General features: G+C 39.3%; 1 protein-coding gene and 1 long non-coding RNA gene across 5 annotated transcripts in view; one reads left to right on the forward strand and one right to left on the reverse strand.

Moving 5' to 3' along the window:
* The window catches only part of LOC142823808 (uncharacterized), a 31682-nt gene extending 19363 nt beyond the window's left edge, over positions 1–12319 (forward strand). The window contains exon 3 of the long non-coding RNA XR_012898909.2: positions 8651–12319. This is a non-coding gene — a long non-coding RNA (uncharacterized LOC142823808). The remainder of the gene's footprint in view (positions 1–8650) is intronic.
* Positions 1–22316, reverse strand: part of TBL1X (transducin beta like 1 X-linked) — a 287997-nt gene that overhangs the window by 192500 nt on the left and 73181 nt on the right. For all 4 annotated transcript variants that reach the window (XM_075915224.2, XM_075915214.2, XM_075915234.2 and 1 more), the window contains one exon: positions 7294–7367. The gene's annotated coding sequence lies outside the window, so the exon portion shown is untranslated. Of the gene's footprint in view, positions 1–7293; positions 7368–22316 lie in introns of those variants that run through there.

A 22316-nucleotide genomic window follows, 5' to 3' on the forward strand; every position in this document is an offset into this window, starting at 1 on the left:
AAAAATAAAAATAAAATAAAATAAATTAAATTAAATTAAAAATTGCATACTGAATTGCTGTAAAAAGATTTTGCTAATGTCTACCAATAAGCTTATACTCAGAAGTTTTTTAAAAAATTAACAGCTAGCCGCTTCTACCCACAACCAATGCAGATATGGGCTGCTGAACTCTTTTTTGAAAATCTGGTCATCAAGGTTTTGGCACCAGATTATGGGTCAGGCTTTAAAGGAATCATAGAATACCCTAAAAATACAATTTCACAATGAACTCTTTAAGCATTATGCCAGTGTAACATTTATATGATATCTTTTTGAAAACATGAATGTAGTGTGACGCTGAGGTTATGGGGAGGTGACAATGCTGGATACTACAGAAGAGTGACATTCTGGAGCAGTCTTCAAAGGGTGGTAGTGGGTGTAAAAACCCTAACTTTGTTTCAAGACTGAGCTTGGTAAATGTATGGAGGGGATGGTATGATTAGTTTGTAAAACTATGGCATGTGGCCCATCTCTTATTAGCAAACTTCTCCAGTGGCCAAAGATGGCCCATGGAAGGGGGAGGGCTCTGAGTTACTACAGAAATTCTTTCCTGGGTATCTGGCTGGTGGATCTTGCTCACATTCTCAGAGTCTAACAGATCTCCATATTTGGGATTGGGAAGGTATTTACCCCCCCACCTACTTCCGTGCCAGATGGGCTAGACCTGGGCACTGGGGTGGGAGGCGTTGCCTTTCTCTGCAGCATGAGTCACAGGTCACTTGCTGGTTTGTAAGAGCGTGATAATAAAATCTGTAGATTATACTAAACTGGAAGAAGTGAGAAATACAAGCGAGGACAGAAAAATAATGCACAGGGCTCTGGACAGATAAAAATGTACAAAAATGAGATTTGATTTTGAAAAATGAAAGATACTACACATTTGGAACAAAAATAATTCATAACATACTGAATGGAAGGGAGACATTTGGCAGAAAAATAGAAGAGATTGTGGACAGAAAACTGTACTGGAGCTTGCAGTAGAATCTGGCAACAGAAAAAAAGCGAATTCATTTTTTGGACAGCACACACAAGTAGATCATATCGGGGGCAAGAAAGTAATTATCTTTATATTTATATATGACTGTCCTGTGATCACATCTGGAATTTTGGACCTAATATCAGAAAAATATTGGCAAGTTGAAGGAAGTTCTGTGACTGGCAACAAAATGGGAGGTAGAGGGAGCTAGAGGAAAATGGGACTTGATTTGGCAGCTAGAGGAACTATCTTATGAGGAAAAATTACAAGTGTTAAATATGTATAGTTTGGCTAAGTGACAATGAAGGGAGAGAACAGAACATGGTAACAGTTTACACGTATCTCAGGGTACATGCACCAAGGAGGAAGACAAATAATTTTTGATACATGAAAGCGCAAGTAGAAATAACAGAATAAAATTAAGAAATGGAAGAGGTGAAATGAATATGTGGAAAGGCTTTATGGGCAGACAGCTCTGCTGGCCTGTGGAATAATATTTTAATGGCAATAGAGGAGTGCCATTGCTGTGATTAGAAAAGTACTGCAAGGAACATTCCTGCACTTGCAGAGAGGAGTGGAGTAGGGGATGTAAAATCCTATGTTAATTATTAACTGGTTAAAATATACGTTTAACCAATTAATCGCCTGCCACACTGCAGATGGGAGGAGGCACTGGAGCAGCTCCTCACCTAGAGCGATGGGCCCTGCTGGGCTGGAGCAGCCTTCCACAGGTGAGGAGCTGTTCTGGCTGCGCGGGACAGGGCCCACTGCACCATGCTGCAGGCAGGGATGTTATCCCGGTAAGATGCTGATACGTCAATGCTTACCAGTTAACTGGTTAAACCTTTATACCCCTAGAGTGGTGTGAGTAATCTAATATGGATTTTCCATCTTTTATTTCTATAAGATGTGGTAAATACTTGCTTAAAAATATGCATCACACCCAACTATACACTTAAATATATTCTATTGATTATAACAATTAAAAGTATGTATTTTATTATCTGCTTTAATATAGCAGCTCTCTTACAGCTCTTAACATGAAGAAATATTCCTTCAATTATTTAATGTATATGGCCTGAATGTTAACAGTAGCGATCTATGCTAATTTTCCTCCCCTCCTTTACCTTCTCAGCCAAATTAATAATAAAAAGAGCACAATATTCTTTAGAATTCAAAGTATTCCTCCTTCTCCTGACTTCATAGCTTGACTTCCTGGGAGCTGTATATCCAGACTAATTATCTTGGTTCCAATTTCTAACCCTATCAGTGATATAAGAAATCAAAATGCTAGCCTCCTGAAAGCATTAGGGTCTACAAGCTAACTGCTCCTCATTTTTGAGACATCACTGTGTGGCCCAAAGCTCACGTCACAATACAATTTAGGTTCACTGTTCAGGATGTGACTTGCAATGGTTTTCCCAATGTACTGACAGTGAGCATTTCCAAGAAGATTTCAAATATGCTGCAGCTTGCCACGGCATTTGGCTCTGTCACACTACAGCTAGTTTTAACAAGAAGCAGCAGTGCTTTGTTAAAAAAGGAATTGGTTTTTAAGTCTCTTTCCCATATTTTAAGGGGGCTTTTTAATAGAAAAAAATTAAAAGCAACGGTAAGCAGCATCACTGGCCAAATAATTTCAGTGTCTGCAAATTAAGGGATTCCTATGTTGAACACTAGCTAAATTCTTTTTGGGCTATTTTCACCGACTAATACTTTTCCTGCCTCTCAAAATCCAGTCCTACTTAGATTTGTGATGCAGCAATGCTTCAAAAAATGGTATTCATTTCTACAGCTTTTACAAATACAATAAATGATTTGTGTTTAAGTCTAAGAGTCACTCTTTTTTCACTTTTTTTATTATGAATATCATATGTTTGGCAAGCTGTCTAATTTTTCTTATAATGATGAATACTGCAACAAACAATTTGCTGTATCTTTAAAGAAAATAGCCAATTCAATTACATTATGCCAGAAGCTCTCAAATCCCTCTCTGCCACACGTCTTCCCTGTATCCTGCCACAGACAGGCCATTTGTATTCCAGCACAGCAGGACACTTGTTTTATTGAAGCGTACAGTTCTACTTAGGTACTATCGACAAAACACCATTTCAGTTTTCCAGTTCTTTATCCCTTTTCTGCCTACTCTAGCCATGGTTATTAAGATTTTCAATTTTACTGACCAAATTTGTGTACGTTGCTAATTATGTGCCTGAAATCTAGTAGCTATTGACAATTACAACAAAATACATTAGTGACCAATTACAAGACTTTTTGGCAGCATTGGTTACCATTTTAAAGGATTTAATCATTGCACTTAAAGTGAAGTTTGAGATTCCCTTTGAGACTACACCAGTAATTGCTTCTGTTTTGCCAGTTATTGCATGATATGGTTTGCAAAAAGGATCAGTAAAGATGCTTTCTAAATATCAAAGATTAATAAAACAAGTCATGTCTGTAATGAGTCTTTTTTCCTCCACTTAAAAAAAGATTCAGAAATGTTCATTCATATCACAGAGCGTCCTCTATATAACAATCTCCCCTTTCATTTCCTTCATGTGTGCTACACATTAACTGCATTCACATTGCCGTTTACAGGTAGTGGGAAACTGTACCTGCTTTAAATAGAGCCATTTTCCCCTGTGTGATAGGTAAACAGCATTTGGGAATTAATATGGCAATAATTAGGTTTTAAGGAGTTAGTTTCTCAAAAAAAAACTTGACAAATATTAAACTGTAGAATTTATTACACACACAACTATATCATCATAATGTAGCCTCCTGCTTCCCAGGAATCATTAAAAGCAAACATTCACCTTCTACAGGAACTTGTAATCTAATGTATTGTTCTTTAAAAGCCAACATCCACCTCCAAGTTCCTTACTAATGATCAGTTCTCATTTACAGCCTGGTAAAGTAGTAATGTCTATAATGCTTAGGGGTCAAACAAAGGACTTTTGTGCCTTTCAAAGTTAGTGATATAAAGTTTTCCAAACCCCAATGAAAGGCTATAATACTTTGCTTCAGACTGTGAAATGAAATGGAGATTTAATTTCATTAACATTTTAGGTATGATCAAAATAAGGGACTGTATGACAAAGATTTAAAGTAGTCTTCCTAGCTAGCAACTATCCAGTTCTACCACTTTCCTGAAAAGCAGTAAATCCAATAGATCCTACAGTTTAAATAAACTAATTTATTTACATTTTCATGGAGTTTGGGGCTAATTAAAGTTCAGATGAGTCAACTTCATCCTGATCCCCATCCACACAAAACACTCTATGAAGAAGTTTCTTCATAATACAAAATAGAAGAAAACCTTCTAAAAATAACTGATAAAACATCAGTTTTGTTAAGAATTCCTGTAGATAAATTGATATAAATATACTTGTAAAAACTTAATCAATCTCTGTAAGAAAGAATGTAAGGAAGAGCCCTAAGTCCCCAGATAATGAAAGATTATCCATCATACTCAGTGAATAGTGGTAACACCACAGTATCTTAAAAAATTACTGTCATAAACCACTGACTGTAGTTCACAATAGTAATAATCCCTCTGAGATTAGCTGTTAAACATAGCTAAAGTGTTACATGCTATAGCATCAACAGGCTTTGCTTGGTTTCATCTTTGCCTATTAACTAAAAAAAATCAGACATTAAGTTTGGTTAAATTACTTCTCCAGAGTGACTGTATAATTTAATACTGCACACAGGAATTTGCACAAATATATTTTTATGTTGTTGCAAACTGAGATTTTCAAAAGAGTTCAGAACACTACAGCTTTTATTCAGAATAAAGTTCCCACCAGGAACAGCTGGGTATAACACATGTACAAAAAAAATCCCTCTCCATTTATTTGCCTAAAAGGGAAAAATCTGTTCTCAGTGCACTCACTTTCAATTTTAAAAAGGAAATGCATATAGGTTCACAATGATCACAAATGAGCGGCAGATATATGTGGGTAGGCTAGATAAAGAATTTGATAAATCACTGTAGGGAAGAATAAAAACTGTGCCAATAAGTGGATAAATTACATAACCTAACTAGCTTGCCTTCATCTTTTAATTCTGTGGTGGACTTTTTACCTCCATAACAAACCAGAGTCGCGTATATGGCCTTCCTGGGCTTATGGTTCCAGTAAAAAGAATCAGAACACCTACTTATTTCTGTTCCAATGCAGGACAACTACTACTACTACATGTTCTTTGACAAGCAAATAATGACAACCTTCCTTTCAACCAACAATCTTCTTTGTCATGTAAATGATTGACAATTTTATACTATGATTCCAGAAAGACTGTCTGTGTTGTTACCCTTAAGAATGACAAAAAGTGAACAATGCAAAGGAAGAAAATAATCTTAAAATGAATGCTTGAATTTTTACACTGATCAAGATACTAAAGGTCAGGAGTATATACATGAAAACTTTTGATATGTATTAGTACAAAAGTTAAAAGAAACAAGAAAACGTCACTGAATGGTCTATATCAGATTGAAAACAAATGTTAAACTAATTTTGATTTTAAAATATGCAACTATAATTTAACAATAAGGTATTTCTTGCCTTTAAAAAAACTTACACCTGTGCACTGGGATCTCTAGGGTAGAACCTGGGTATTTATTGGCTCAGGGGTGTGCCTTGGCATATGCATTTGCAAGAACCAGACCTTAAATATGAACAATAAATACACAGGAAAAAAACCAGTCAGTTATCATTTGCAGCTTTAAAATGTGAAGTTACTTGTGTTGCAAAACAAAAACTGACCTTAAGTGAGGGTCTTTCTGTATTTCACAGCAAAGATAAGAAAATATGATTATGTTATGTACATGTAGTATGTGCAAGGAGTTTAAAATTTTATATGGTTATGTAGTTTATGAAATTTAGTGATTTCAAGGTTTCATGTTTAATGCTCTCTTTATATCAGAGGTGATTAATTTTCACCATAAAGAAATCAATTAATACTGCTCCAAATTCAAATATGCTTGCCTACACAGCTATAATACATTTATCAACATTATTTTTATTCATTGAGTACAAGAATCTTTGGCCTACATAAACAATGATAAACCATCCCAAACTAAAAATAACTTTTATGGCAATGATAAATTCCCAGCTTGGAGAAGTGCTACAATTTAACACTGTCTTCATATTAAATAATTATTTTCTGGGCAAGAAAGAAAAAAAGTGATCAGCACTAGAGTTTGCTTATCGGTACATTAAAAATACCCCAGTTTACAAGGGGTCTTTGTATTTTAAGGAGTATCTATTATGAATCATTTTCCCTAGTAAAATGAAAAGTCATGGGGCTGGCCCCTGGGTTTAATGGCAAATGTTAGTGCTGCCATATTGGAACATATGCTTTGTTCTTGGATTCACACTTAGAAAATTGCCAGCACCTTCAGTCCTGTTATGGAAGGGAGTACCCTTGCATTACTCAATGGTGACTCCTTTAATTGATTCCCCAGCAGCTTTTACCTCAATCCATATGGCAAAGAGAAACAACAGTCTGCAATTTAGGGCTTGTATTCATATTCAGCACTAGAGCAGTGCAGCTTCACTGATGCAGCTGCATCCCTGTAGCACTTCAGTGAAGACATTATTACACCGGTGGGAAAGCTTCTTCCGTTGATGTAGTGACTCCACCTCTCCCTGAGGAGGTAACTATGTCAACAGGAGAAGCTCTCCTGTTAACATAATACTGTGTACATAGGGGAGGGAGTCAGATTGGTGTAACTACAATGCCTGGAGGAAGGATGTTAATCCAGAGCCTCACTTAAGTGGTCTTCTCTCCCTATCTCCGCTCCCCGTGCTTGACTGCTTCTATCCTCAAACCTTTATATCTAAGGCCTTGATCCTAAAATACAAGCTGGTCCCAATCCAGTGAAGCATGTGCTTAACTTTAAGCAAGTGAACAGTTACACTGCACTCAACAGCTATTCTCAGAAAACTAAATCAGTAAAACCAAAAGGCCAACGACAAAAGATGTTTTGGCTATGAATCTTTTTCTTCACTTCTCCTTAGACCAGCTTTGAGAGTAGAAATAAAAAACAAGTCCTGTAGTAAAGTACTGAAGGTAACAAACAGGATCTTAAAGAAGCAAGCTCATATATTTTTGCTCTGTTTCATTCCAAGAAATCTTGAGTCATCTACATAGTTTCCAGGGAGTAAAGCCAGTACAGTTAATATTTATTTTTCAGACACAGAAAAGCTAAAAAAAAAAGCGCTGACAGTATTGTAATTATGTAACAGGAATTTCCATTTAAAACATTTACTTACTCAGGGGCAAATGTAGCCAAATACCCAGTCTCCCCCAGATTTTCCCTTCAGGCCAGTTTCCTATCCTTGGATACCTGTCATGACAAAAAAAAAGGAAACACCAAGTTTACACATAGTCTTTCAGGAGTTCAGGAGTTTACCCTTTTGTTCCATGACCCCAAAATATCAACAAATAAAAGTGCTAGATATCTGGATTGATAACAGGATTCTCTCCCATCAATGTACTTAACCAGAATAAGACAAAACGGACTTTTCTGTACAAGCAGATTGCTCTTACCTTGACCAGTTCTGCTAATCATTCTGGCCATAGCATCAACAGAACATCAAAGGTTTTTTTTCAGAGTGAAAACTGGTATAAATTCAGACTACTGAAAGGCAAGTTTGATGATGCAGGCATCCTTTATCTTCTTTTTTTTAAGAGTATTAATTGAAAGTGACATGATTGAGGTTTTATTGCCCACAGATTTAATTTACCTTAAAATGGTTATTGCCTGAAGCAGAAATCCTATAGATTCAATTACCTTTTTACAAATCGTGAGAGGTTTTGTGCTTTTATTTATTTAATGAAGGTAGGGCCAAATATAAAATATTTTTACAACAAAGATGGTATGACATAACCTTTGAAATTATTTCTAAGCAATAACCACAATGTTACTTTCAACTGTATTCAGAGCACAGGAAGCCAAATGCTGATAGCCAAGTCGGGATGTAAGCAACTACTCAACTAGTGACTCTATTAGTCGTTTCCCTTCCCCCCCACACACAAACACCCCACCCCAGCACCTCTATCAGAGAGAGGCAGAAAGCGGGGAGAGCAGGAGCTGGTTCCCCCCAGAACCATCTCCATGGGGGGAGGGACTGGGGAGGCAGAGGCATAGCAGGAGACTGGGTGCAAGCTGGGAATCATCTGTCCCTACTCGTGCCTGGTCCCTTCCCCCTCCCCCCCATTGCGCTTCAGCCTTTTAAATGTAGGTTAAATACATACATTTAAAAGGCAGAGCTGTAGAGGGAGCTAACCCTGCAATGGCTCTGCAGTTTTCCCCTTTATAAACTAAATTCCATCAACTATTCGATTAGCTGATTAAACGCCATTTCACATCCCTATAGCCAAGTGGGGAAAAAGAAACAAGTCAGCGTAAGTTTGAATTTCTCCCAGTAGTATGGTAGAAAAAAATGACATACCAAATAAAGGAAGAAAACTGATTGATTGATTAATTAATTACTTATATGAGAAAAGCTATTAAAGAACATTCAAAACAGTGGTAAGTTGAATATCTGCCAAAACATTTTAAAAGGGTTAAATAAAATGTTAACTGTGTTCCCTCCAGTGTTATTTTCTTTTACATTGTCCACACAGGCTTTTCCAGAAGAAATATACAGAAGGCATGGTGACATCGATCCTCCTCTCTCCCCTTCACCTACCCACCCACCTTTAAAAGATAGTTGCAAAATCAAACCCTGAAGAGCTAGAAAGTCCCAGATTCATGGTTGTTTGTGCAACCAACCTTTGCACTGAATACGTCAGGAGGTCCTATGGAAGAAATTATTATTATTATCAGGGCTCGCCGAACCGCAAATTGTAGAATACTTTAGGACAAGCAGCAATCAGTAGAAGAGGAGAGTAAAATAGATTATTTTTGTTACCATTAGGGTTACAGAATTTAAATACAAATTCTAATTACACAAAGGCCTATTGAATAAAACACAACAAACGTACAACTAGACTGTCCAAATTCTGAGCCTGGTATAATATGGTAAAATTGTTACTTCCACCTGAGGGCCACAAGTACTCCAGAGAGAATGAGGAGGAAGGACTTTTCTTCCAGTATCACGTGTCCTAGGGTACGTCTAGACTACAGGCTTTTTTCGACAAAGGCTTTGTCGACAGATACTGTCAACAAAACTTCTGCCGACATAGAGCGTCTAGACTACAGCCAGTTCTGCCGACAAAGCAAGCCGCTTTGTCGACATGACAGTGTGGACGCAAAGGACAGTGTAGATGCAATAATGCCTTCTATCGACAGAACTCTGTCGGCAAAAGGAGTTATTCCTCGTAGAATGAGGTTTACCAGCGTCGACAAAACTGCTGAATTTTGTCGACGTTATGTCGACATATCTCAAAGGCAGTGTGGACGCAGGTATAGTTTTGTCGACAAAAGTCCACTTTTGTCGACAAAACCCTGTAGTCTAGACACACCCTTACAGTGCAGAAAGGGATCTGAAACCAAATGATCCCCCATATCAACTCCTTGACATGTAAGTAAGTCCATTATAGAAATTAAAGTGAGAAGATAGATGAGGCAGTATCTTATATTCGGCCAACTTCTGCTGGTGAGAGAGACAAGCTTATGAGACATATGGAGCTCTTCAGGTCTGGAAAAAATACTCCAAACATCATAGCTAAATGTAAGGTGAAACAGATTGTTTAGTATAAGAAATAGCACATACTGTACACCCAATATTACCAGACACTTTTCTAATTAAGAACTTATGTATCTACTTCCAGGACAATACATACAAGCCTCTCCCATAAATCTGTTTTTCTCCCATCACCCACATTTTATTAATTAGCCCTTGGTCCTGGCTACTGCTCCTTCTCCATTTCTTTCATTTCATTCCCCACTTATTTTTTGCTTCTTCCTCTTAACTGACATTCATCCACACTTTCCTCTTCTAAACACCACGCAAATTTCAGCTGATGCAGAACACAGCTGACTTTTCGCCTAGTGTAATGATTACTTCTTTAGGGAATACATCACACACGCTCCACAGAACTGCATGAACTTCCAATTACAGTAGCTTCAGGGCTCAATTCAAGACTTGTGTATTTTAGACTGCAGGTTAGAAACAGAGATGAATCTAAGGGAGGAATCTAAATTAGTGTAGATTAAAACCATTTTGATTCTCTTGGGATTCCTGTAAACTAACAGGACCTTCCACATCACATGCAATTGGCTCACAGTCTAATCTGATATAATTTTTATGTTTAGGAAGCAGAAGACAGGACTGCACCAAGAATATCAATCTATAAGATAACGTTTGATATGCAAACAAGTCTTTCACTATTGCTATCTAGAGTTTGTTGTTTGAGCATTTAATTTTTTTCTTCTGGATTTGAAACAAAATTATTTTTTACACAAATAGTCTTTTAAAATAGACTCTACACACCAATTTTGTTTTATGCACCAGGGATGAAATCAATCCTTGTGCATAGGTGTCCTCCTGCTCACAGGGTTGCATTTGTAACTGTGCTCCAATTCACCCCCAGCAAGTGGGTTTGTTGATCCCTTGATTCCATACTATGTCATAGAAAGTATTATATTCAGAATGTTGAGCAATGGGGGGAAATGCCAGGCAAAAATCTAAGTGACTTCAAGAAGAGATTTTTCAAAGCCAGCTAGGAGATTTAGCTATACAACTCCCCCTGCAAGTAGTGGGAATTACGAAATATGGCTAAATCCCCTAGTTAGCTTTGAAATGCTCTACCTCTGTCTAACAAAAATGATTCAGTAGGATAAGCACACTTCTTTCATGTTCTGCTACTTCAGCCATGAACTGCCATTTCATAATGCTGCGCTTTGCTCACATGTACAACCAGCTGCTTCCACATTAAGAGATATGTGCTGAAGGTGGATGTCTATTACATCTACAGATTCTTTCAGTGGTAAAAGCAGACCCAAACTAGCTAAGCTATCATAAATAACGCAAACAGTCTGCTGTTGTTTGTTGCCTTTATATTTAAATATTAAATTATAAATAAGTAGCTAATGTTTACATATATCTGAACAATACTGGGTTTAAGGCATACATTTAATGTTTGACATAACTGCAGTCCTCCCCTAATGCATATTTTGTATCACCAGTGTACATGGTGCTTTCAGATTGCTTATTTCTTTGTGCGTTTAACTAGTGGTGAGCTATATGTTAAATACTGGCAGCGATGTATAATTACAGAATATCCTTTTTTTATTTGAGCTCCATGATTCCACAGGAGAAGAAAGTCAAGTTTAGACTTATCGGCAAGATCAAAATCATCCAAAAGTTACAAATGAGAAAAACGTGGCTTTAATGAGTCAATAGCATCCATAATATATAATGGTGTTTATCCTTTTGTCTCAAGTAGACATGGTAGTATCCCAAGTTTGCATTGTGTCTTTCTTTTCTGATTTAGATGATCTGTAACAGATGGAGAGTATAAGTGATTCAGATATGTCCTGATATTCAGTGTCTCTCTGCTATCTCGAGCTCAGGGGCCTGAACTGCAAACCCCCACTTGCATGTGTCGAAGGCAGAAGTAAGGATTTGAGGCCCAATCCTGAAAATATTACGGTCTTGCCCACATGGTGGGGTGGTGCATACTGAGAGGCTGTGGTTCTGCACAATAATTAGTCTGTGCAGAACCTGCTTGTTGGCACTAAAGTTTCCCTAGTGCGCTTTAATATGGTAACATTTCAAACATCACTATATTTGATGCTCACAAGAAAGGCCTACCCCAAACCTACTAATGCGTAAGACATGAGTGCACTTTAGAAATCACACTTTTGTTGAGTGCATTATCCCCCTGTGTAGATAAGCCACTTGCAATCACCAATGAACTCAGCATTACCAGCTGCTTGCCACATGTCAGATTTGGTGCTACTGCAAGCCTCAAAGATCATAATAGAATCCATTTTTATTTTTTGCTTGGTTTTGACAACTTAGAATAATCACACATCTTGTAGGCTGCTGACAGGATTGCCATCCCTTCCAGGATTGTCCTGGAGCCCCCTGGAATTGAAGATTCATCTTTAATAAAAGATTGCATCCTCTGATGAAATGTCCAGTAATACATACAGTCGTAATTTGCAACTCTAGATGCTGATGTGGTGAGACAGTCTGGAATAAGAGTGACTTTTTTCAGGTTAGTTTAAACTTCTTCCAAAGTGACAAAAACTAAAACATTAACAGGGACTCATAAGGTATGTCTAGACTGCATCCCTCTGTCGGCAGAGGGATGCAGATTAGGCAGGTCGACATTGCAAATGAGGCAGGGATTTAAATATCCCATGCCTAATTTGCATAAAATGGCCACCAGGTTTTGCCGACTCAGCCCCTTGTTGGCAAAAAGTGGCAGTCTAGAGGGGGATCTGTCAAGAAAGAAAGCCTTTTTCGACAGATCCTGTAAACCTCCTTGCAGGAGGCATAAAGAATCTGTTGAAAAGGGCTTTCTTTCTCAACAGATCCCCCTCTAGACTGCCGCTTTTTGCGGACAAAGTGCTGAGTCGGCAAAACGTGGAGGCCATTTTTATGCAAATTAGGCACGAGATATTTAAACCCCTGCCTCATTTGCAATGTCGAGCTGCCTAATCTGCATCCCTCTGCCAATAGAGGGATGCAGTCTAGACATACCCATACTGTTATAAGAATGCCCATGTGAGGAGTTATACTGGTATAAATATAGCAATTTAAATTCAGACTTTCCCTTATATTGGTATCTTCCCCATGCAAACAAACAAATGCTAGATTTTCTCAGCAGACCTTTAAATGCAAGTTATATATTTATATTTGCCTAAAGCCTGTGCATTTAACATTTCTTTGATCTATGAACTTCACAGTTCATGAAGGAAGTGAGAGGCGGTGAGAGAGAAGAGGAAGCACTAGGCACCTGCTAGTTTTAATAACCACTCATCACAGCAACACTTCATGCAAGGCAGTTCCAGAAGTACATTTCCACCCATCGAAAAGTATTAAAGAGAGTCTGATTCCTTACATATTGGAAACAAAATCCACAACATGAAACACAATGTTATGGGTGCAGTTTTGTTCTGCTTTATTCTATGTGAAATGTTAGATAAAAAGGTGGGAGCAAAAGATTTGCCAAAATGGGTGTGCCAACAGTTTGCTAAATACTCATACAGCATTTGTCATCCTTAGGCCTCCAAAGTATATTACAAAATAGGTAACAATAACATCGCTTTTACAGTTGGGTACCCAAAGCCAAACTAACATGTCTGGCCAAAAAATTCAAAAAAGGCTACTGATTTTGGGTAACAAACATGATATACCTTGGGCTAGTTTTCAAAACTATTGAGTCTCTGCATTTCAAATAGACTTCAGCAAGAGTCGTAGGTATTGTACACCTCTGGAAAAAAAATAGGTTAAAGTCATTCAGTACTGAGACAAAAACATAAAAGCCATCCAAAAATCGCTGGCCTCATTTTAAATTTAGACTTTTTTTAAAAAAAAATGTGTAAAATGAAATAGCACTTAATTGGCAAAGCTGGGAATAAAAGCCTGGTCTCCTAATTCATGCTCTCGTGGATTCTTCACTAGACATTATAAATAATTATATTTATACTACTGTAGTGCCCATGAGGCCATATAATAGTAGTTGCCAAGTAATATATATAAAAGACAGAGTCCTCCCTTAAACAAATAAAGAGATAATGAACAAAAATGTTAAAATATAATGTGTGTCCAATACTAGAAAGTACTAATTTAAGGATTTCTTTTTAATCATGCTTGCTAATGAAAGGTTGAGCAGGACTGTCTCTTTAAACTCTCTATTGTATTAAAGTCTAGAAAGCTTTACGCCATCCATTACCAACTAATTTCCTTGTGACCTTAAACTACTAATTTAGGAACCACGTTTTTTCCTGTTGTACACTTAAACAGGAAGCAACTATGCCAAAAATGTGCTGTAAACAAACCAACAAGTTTATAAGCTGCTGTGGTTTTTCAACAACCAGACAAGCTAGTGGAAGTGCTGCCCTTTTCTATTCTCCACGGCTCCTCACACCACTTCCTGCTTACCTTCTAATCTAAAGACTTAATTCTGTACCAAGAGTAAGTTCAAGTCTATGCTAAAAAAGTTAGGTTAACCCAACTACTTCACTCAGGAATGTAAAAAATCCACACTCATAAGTGGCCTAGTTCAGCCAACCTCTGCTCCTTCCCTTTCCCCCTCCCCCACTTACTTGATGGAAAAATTCTTTCCTTAATCTAGCTACCATCTCTCAGGGCGGCAGCCTACCTACATGGATGGGAGAACCCCTCACACTGACACAGGTATCAGCTACACTGAAGTGCTTTGAAAAAAATCTCATTTCCTTTTCATGCTCTTCCCCTTTTTACTTGGGGTCTCAGTGGATCCACTGCAGTCCCATAAAGTTCAATTTCTCATAGAAATACTGGGAGAGGAGACAGGAGAGGACAGAAGGGACCACAAGACATCTATCTAACTTCCTTAATTCCTTCCTGAGCTATATGCGAAGCGTATATTTCTCCTGTTAACTGAAGAATAGAGAGACACAACTTGCATATATTAACAAACCATTAAGAGCAGAAAGAACATGACACTGCACATGAATTACTGAATGATCCCATTACAGCTTTTTGTACAGGAACAGAGTTTAAAGGAATTGGAGCATTTATATTGCATTTTTCACAAAGTGTTTTATTGTCATTAAATAACCAATACGACATTCATTTTGTACACTTTACAAATGGAGAAACAGAGGCTAGGGTTAATGTGACATGATCAGGGCTACACCATGAGAGTGGGATTAGATATCAGGATTTTCTGACTCCCAGTCCTATGCTTATTCCTTCAAAATGATAGAAATCTAAACTAGCTTTACGCCACCTCCTCTGCATATTTGTTCACAGTAATCTGAGGAAGAAATATTCACCTCAGTCATGTTTCCAGAAATAGCTACTTGCTCTACTATCTCTCTGTAGCAAGGGTACTGTTTAACTCTCCTGAACAATTTCTTTCAAGAATTACATGCTAGCCCGTTTGGGCTTCCATGACCTACTTGGATATCTCCCTTTTTAGCTTGTTCAAACTAAAATAAAAAGTCCCACCAAATGTCTCCCTTCACAGTGAACTGTAAGATTGCAGAGTACAAATGATAATCATGATGGATACAGTGGCTGACTTCTGTTGAGCAAAAGAGCTTTGTTTATGGAACTGAAAAATATAACAATAGGACAGTGCAATTTTAAAAACATTTATGTATCTATTGCCAAAATGTTCTAATTTAAAAAAACAGACCCATATCAGCAGGAGACTTTGGACTGTGGTTTAAAACAGAACAGTCTAAATTAATTTCAACATGTAGTAGCTCTTAATTTCCCTTAATTCCCTCAAAATTATATGTCTGTTTTCTGTTCCTCATACAAAAACTTTTTTTCTTCTAAGCAATAAATAGAGCCGTCATTTTCTTCTTAGCTCTTGTTTAACTCATGCAAACATTCAAGCCAAATATGACACAGATACTTTTACTAAGAAAATAAATATCCTGGCTGGTTGGTTTGTACATAAACTATTGTATACACACCCTTTAAAACTTGCCCTCCGTGAGAGGCATGCTAATAAGGGTTAACAGTCCACTCGGACAATGAAGCAACCAGGATGATGATGCATACACATCTAGAGACTGGGAAAAGCCAGCATGTTAGTAGTGCTACATAAAACTTAAGCAGCATGTTTAGGCAAGTTCTGGGCATTGTTCTGGCCTTTCCCTTTAGATAGCAATATTAGAGTTGTATCAGGAGAAAAGTACACTGACTACACCTCTTATATGATGCAGTCAGTAACAATTTTCAGAAGAGTCCAGACACAGGAACAGCATTTTGCATTATGTTGTTATAATAACTTCATCCACTACCCAGGAACTGAAGGTGGTTCTCCAATACCTCTCTACCTTGCACAATTCATTCACCAGCTCCCAGATCTACAGTTTGGCCCTTGAACCTTCATTGACGTTTTCCCTTGTCAATGATTACATTTCAATGGAATTGCAGACAAGTTCTAGGAGCAATTTAAATAATTTTCTGGCAAGTGTTTGTACAAAAACCAACTAGAACTCAGAGTTTGTGGTCACACACGTCCAACAATGATTACTTTGATAACCAAAGTAAAATTACTCCATTGACTTTAGCACTTGTGATCTGGGATGGAGCGAGAGAAACTTTTTACACTGAAGATTACCTATGTCTCATTATAAATAGAGCTAGATTTTGTGTCTAAATACGAAACCTTCTTGCAGAATGAGTCTAATTTTTAAGATGACTTTAGGAATGCATTTTTTGCTTGAATGTAAATGAAAAATTACCTGTCAGCTACACCACCAGCTACTGTATTTACATTAAAAATCCCAGTTTGCATGTACACATGAGCCAACAGACATGCAAGGTAGCATGCACTCTGTGCATACACAAACACATATATAAAAACTTGAAAATCAGGCCCTGAACATTAACTGACTGTTGTGGGATCAGAGCAAAAATGAGTAGGCAGGTGTTTCACAATTGGCATTTTGTTGGCAGTAGTATCAAGAAGGCCAAGAATTAATAGTTAACTCCCACAACTCAGGAATGATATATTAGACACACACAAAGTGAGGAATCTTGCATAGTCACTGCCTCGCTATATTTGATCTCTGTGATAGTTATCCAAGGGTATCAAATTATCCTCTCCCTCAGCACTAAATTCACTTAACTTTTTTTTGGGGGGGGAGGAGGAGAACGACAAGAAAGGGATTTGACTTCAGTTTAAAAATGAACACCACACTATGGGTATGTCTACACTACAAAGTTAGTTCGAACTAACTTTCATAGGCGCTACACTAGCGCTCCGCTAGTTCGAACTTAATACGAACTAGCGGAGCGCTTAGTTCGAACTAGGAAAACCTCATTTTACGAGGATTAAGCCTAGTTCGAACTAGCTAGTTCGAATTAAGGGGTGTATAGCCCCTTAGTTCGAACTAGTGGGAGGCTAGCCCTCCCCAGGTTTCCCTGGTGGCCACTCTGGCCAACACCAGGGAAACTCTATGCCCCCCTCCCGGCCCCGGGCCCCTTAAAGGGGCACGGGCTGGCTACGGTGCCCGTGCCAGGTGCAAGCCTGCCAGCACCCAGCCAGCAGACCCTGCACCTGGCACGGCTCGAGCCACCCACCTGATGCCCCTCAGCCCTCCCCCTCTTCCCGGGACCAGCCTGGCGGCTCCCGGGAGCTTGCCCGGAACCGCAAGAGGCGGGCACCCGCCTGGGCTAGTGCGGACATCGTGGACCTTGTCCACGACCTCCACACTAGGCACAGGAAAGTAGCCGTCTAGGGCAGGAGAGTTGCCAGCCTGGCCACCCAGGAGCAGGTGTGCATGAAAATCAAGGTGGTCCACTGAGACCCCCGACCCTGAGCCCTGAGCTTACAATGGCCGTCCTGAGTCAGACCAAAGGTCCATCTAGCCCAGTAGCCTGTCTGCCGACAGTGGCCAACCCTAGGAACCCTGGAGGGGATGAACCGAAGACAGTGACCAAGCCATTTGTCTCATGCCATCCCTCTCCAGCCTTCCACAAACCTTGGGCAGGGACACCACTCCTACCCCCTGGCTAATACCACTCCATGGACCCAACCTCCATGACTTGATCTCACTTCTCTTTAAACTCTGTTCTAGTTCTAGCCTTCACAGCCTCCTGCAGCAAGGAGTTCCACAGGTTGACTCTTTGCTTTGTGAAGAACAACTTTCTGTTACTAGTTTGAAGCCTGCTATCCATTCCTTTCCTTTGGTGTCCTCTAGTCCTTCTTTATGGGAACTAATGAAGAACTTTTCTGTATGCACCCTCTCCACCCAACTCCTGCTTTTAGAGACCTCTATCCTGTCCCCCCTCCGTCTCCTCTTTTCTAAGCTCAAAAGTCCCAGTCTCTTTAGCCTCTCTTCATATGGGACCTGTTCCAAGCCCCTGATCATTTTAGTTGCCCTCCCCTCTCCCAGCCTCTCTTTTCCCCTCTCCCACCTCCTTTTCCCAGTCTTCCCCAGCTTTGTTCAATAAAGACAGATTCCATTTTGGAAGACACGTTATCTTTATTTTGTACATCAAGAAGAGGGGCTAGGGAAGGGTAAGTGGAAGGAGGTGAGGGAGGAATGGGGCACGAGCCCCCGATGGGGAGGACTGGGCTGGCTCTGCAGGCTTCTGGGGGTGGAAGCTCTCCTGCAGCCCCCCAATTGCCCCCTCTCCCCAGATGGCAGCCTGCGGCAAGTGCAGCCGGGCTGATGGCCGAGTGGTGTGATGTGCCCAGTGTGGGTAGTCCGGGCAATCCAAGCCAGGACTGCTTTGCAAGCGGGGCACCCCTGAGAACTGTCTGTTTGGGGTGGGGGTCAGGACCCTTTAAGCACAGCCCTCGGCTAGCCTGAGACAGCATCTCCACGCTCTAAGTCCTCCTCTGATGCCCTGCCGGCACTGCTTCCGGCCATCTTTAAGACCGGTTCAGGGTCCACTTAATGTGTACATGCTAGTTCGAATTAACAAAACGCTAATTCAAACTAGTTTTTTAGTCTGGATCCGTTCGTTCGAATTAGCTTAGTTCGAATTAACTAATTCGAACTAAGTTAGTTCGAATTAACGTTGTAGTGTAGACATACCCTATGATAGTTTCCACATAATAGCTATACATGTAGTGAGCATGCCTTACCCATCCTCACTGACTAACCTTCTCTTCACCTCTTTACATTTTCATCTTTTTAGAATCTAAATATATTATAACATTTCTAAAGCTAATCACTAGAAAAGAAAAAGACACACTCTTCCCAACAACTAAATGCACAAGTGTATCTTGTGAGAACTATCTTTTATTAGCAATATGATGTGTCTCTGTGTGAAAGGAAAAAGTATATTGGGATGTATAGGGCTGTCTCAACATGTGAAAACTAACAATCCACAAAGAACAAAAAACAAAAGAAGGCAAGAAACATATAATGCGGCTGTTTGAATAGTATTACAGCTAGATTGTATCTATTTTGTTGAGGACACGGTTTCAGTGACATTTTGGCTCATGCATCAAAAACTTGATAACTGACTGCAAATTGAAATTTGTTTAGATGTTCAAAAAAAAGTACAAAACCAGAATCAACCCCTTCAGTTTACTGTCTTGGATTTTGCATCAAAGTGGCAGATTATACACAGAAACTCATCATTGAAGGTTGTAGTTATATTCTTGAAAAATGCAAACTTAAGAGAAACCATGTTAAGTGAATCCAATATTCCCAGGGAGGGGTCAGTTAGATTCCCAGGAATTTTTTTCACCAGAGAAAAATTATTATACACATAAACAATACAAATTTTAAACATGTTCTAATCACAGGATTATCTGAGAACCTGCTCATGAGCTCTCTGAGCTCCTCCTAAAACAGAGGTGGGGAGCCTAAGGAAATGGCCCCAGAGGCTCAGGGCACCTCCCTCCTCCCCAGCATTAGAGAGCCCATGTTGGTGCTCCAGCCCTCCCACCAGGTGCCCCGCCACCACCCACTGGACTGGAACACACACAATCTACTAGCCTGGGACTCCCTCTGGGAAATGTGGAGAGCCAATGTGGAGAGCCATGTCAGTGCGGGGAAGGGTTGTTTGGTGTGTTTTTTTATTTTTGTCTTTTGTTTTGCTTCTCACTTGTGTGTGGTCCACAGCCTGATTTTACTGTGGATAGGAGGCCCCCAACCCAAAAAAGGTTCCCCACCCCTATCCTAAAGCAACCTTGTTATCGGGTGGGATATTTCCCAGGGAATGCCTTGCTGTTGATGAACAAGCACTAGGCTGAGCCCTCAAGAGTTAACATGTTGTTAATATGGCCTCACACTCTACAAGGCAGCAGGCAGGCAGGAGAAAGGAGACATAATACATGTATGCAGAAACTGAATGCAATGATGAACCCATGCTACCTGGCTGGAGTGCACCACTTCCTCCTATGCACAAGCATGGGACACTTCCACTCCATCATTCCCCCAGGGCGCATTGCACTCTCACCCTTTCCCTCCCCAACCAGCCTCCTGAATGCAGCGAAATAGCTGATTGCTGTGGGCAGGAAGCCCACATCCTCACTCTTCCCGTCCTCCCAGAGCCACCTGAATACCCATGAAACTTCTGATGCAGCAGGCAGATGGCATATGGAGAGACGGAGGGAGCTACTGGTCTCTGGGGCCACCAGGAGGTGGAAGTTCTTGGTGGAGGGGAGCCGATAGAGAGACTGCCAGCCCACCATGGTTCCCAGCCCCCAGCAGACAGACGGTAGCTTAATATTATAAGCAAACAACGGATGAGCATGGTCTCTAATATATTGGCAACATAACGGTGCCACAATGTTAACAGGGACAACATTAAGTGAAGAACATGAGCTATGAGGGAAGACTAAAAGAACTGGGCTTGTTTAATTTAGAAAAGAGAAGACTGAGAGGGGACCTGATAGCAGTTTTCAAGTACCTAAAAGAGTGTTACAAGGAGGAAGGAGAAAAATTGTTCTCCTTAGCCTCTGAAGATAGGACAAGAAGCAATGGGCTTAAACTGCAGCAATGGAGGTTTAGGTTGGACATTAGGAAAAAATTCCTGACTGTCAGGGTGGCTAAACACTGGAATAAATTTCATAGAGAGGTTGTGGAATCTCCATCTCTGGAGATATTTAAGAACAGGTTAGATAGATATCTGTCTGGGATGGTCTAGATGGTGCTTGGCCCTGCCACGAAGGCAGGCGACTGGTCTCAATGACCTCTCGAGCTCCCTTCCAGTTCTAGTGTTCTTTGATTCTATGACGAGTTATTGTTATTTCACTACAAAAAAACAAGATTTCTCCTAAACTGGCCACGCCAAACTTACACACACAGTAAATCTAGGTACAAAATACGAATATGACTCTTCAGATTCTGAGTAACATCAGTGGATAATAAAAGGTAGGTAACACAATATATCTTTATTAGAACACCCCACTGATCACAGTAGATGTATTCACATTACAAAAGCCATCACAACCACGAAATGGTAGTCAGCCTGGCCAAAGACTGGAACAGAAAAGCATACCTCACCTTTATATTGCTGGTCAAGGATGACTAGGTTTGGAAGATTTTTTTTTAATCATTTTAACAAATATGTGTTTCTTTCTAAGCATTTTGTATTGATGTAGATTTTTCACAGTTGCAGGAAATTTTGGGGTGAAACAATAATTATAGTATCAATAAACACCGAGATTCAAAAAGTTAAAGCCTTATGAATGTTAGAACACAAAATAGTCAACATCTTGTGTCAAAATAGACAAAGCAAATATCTTTAATTCAAACTCTAAAAAGCACTCAAGCAACATTTTTCTTATTTTGCTTAGCTGTTAATTTAAAAGATTATGGATGGAAATATTTTTGTATTGGTTTATGAGTTGCTTGCTTACTATGGTTTATGAGTGTATAGTGAAATCACCATTTACTGATACAAATCTAATCCTTCCAAGCCAATGGATGAGGTACAACAATGGAATCAGTGTGGGGAAGCTTACACTTAATAAAATATCTGACATTTTCATGGATAGTGTCAGGTCAATTTAGACACAAAACGAATGTTTTGTAGAAAGACTAACAAAACCAAAATGTTGCTATGATTTTTTTAAATAAATCTAGATATAAACAATCTCTTTGGAATTAAAATTATTTGCTGAAGTGTTTGCCACCCACACAATGAAGTATTGGTTTATTTTCACACTCTGGTTCTCATGCACCAACAACTCTACCCATTTTCATTGTCTAAATGAAAAGCAAAACCATCAGTGTGGAAGAAGTAAGGATCTTTTTAAAAAAATCTAATTTCATTTTAATAATCAAAGGTGTGATTGGTAATAAAGGCAATTATTTTCAAGTAAACTTTAGTCCATGTAAGTTGTATTCAATATATTCTTGTAATTGTACCACATGGTTGACTAAACAAAGCAGTTGAGGCATCACAACATTTGTCTAGACACCAGAAGTGTCCCATTCTGCATGATGAGACTGACTTTTAAAAGGCTTTTGGAAGGGAAAACTTTGTATGTATGTATTGTGTCAAATAGCGCTCTGACATTTTTCTCCAGATGGAAATCTGAATACGACAAGCAAGAAAAAGTTTAATGCATAATTTTAAAGAAGTCTTTATGCTTCCAAGCTACAGTTGCCCGCAGTGTTCCCTCTAAGCTGTGTGGCAGCACAGTTTCACAGGTGTTTAATCAGCCCCGCCCAGTCAGAGGCTCGGGGCTCCATGAA

This window comes from Pelodiscus sinensis, chromosome 1, assembly GCF_052426305.1.
Source record: "Pelodiscus sinensis isolate ZL-2025 chromosome 1, ASM5242630v1, whole genome shotgun sequence".
NCBI classification, from domain to species: domain Eukaryota; kingdom Metazoa; phylum Chordata; order Testudines; family Trionychidae; genus Pelodiscus; species Pelodiscus sinensis.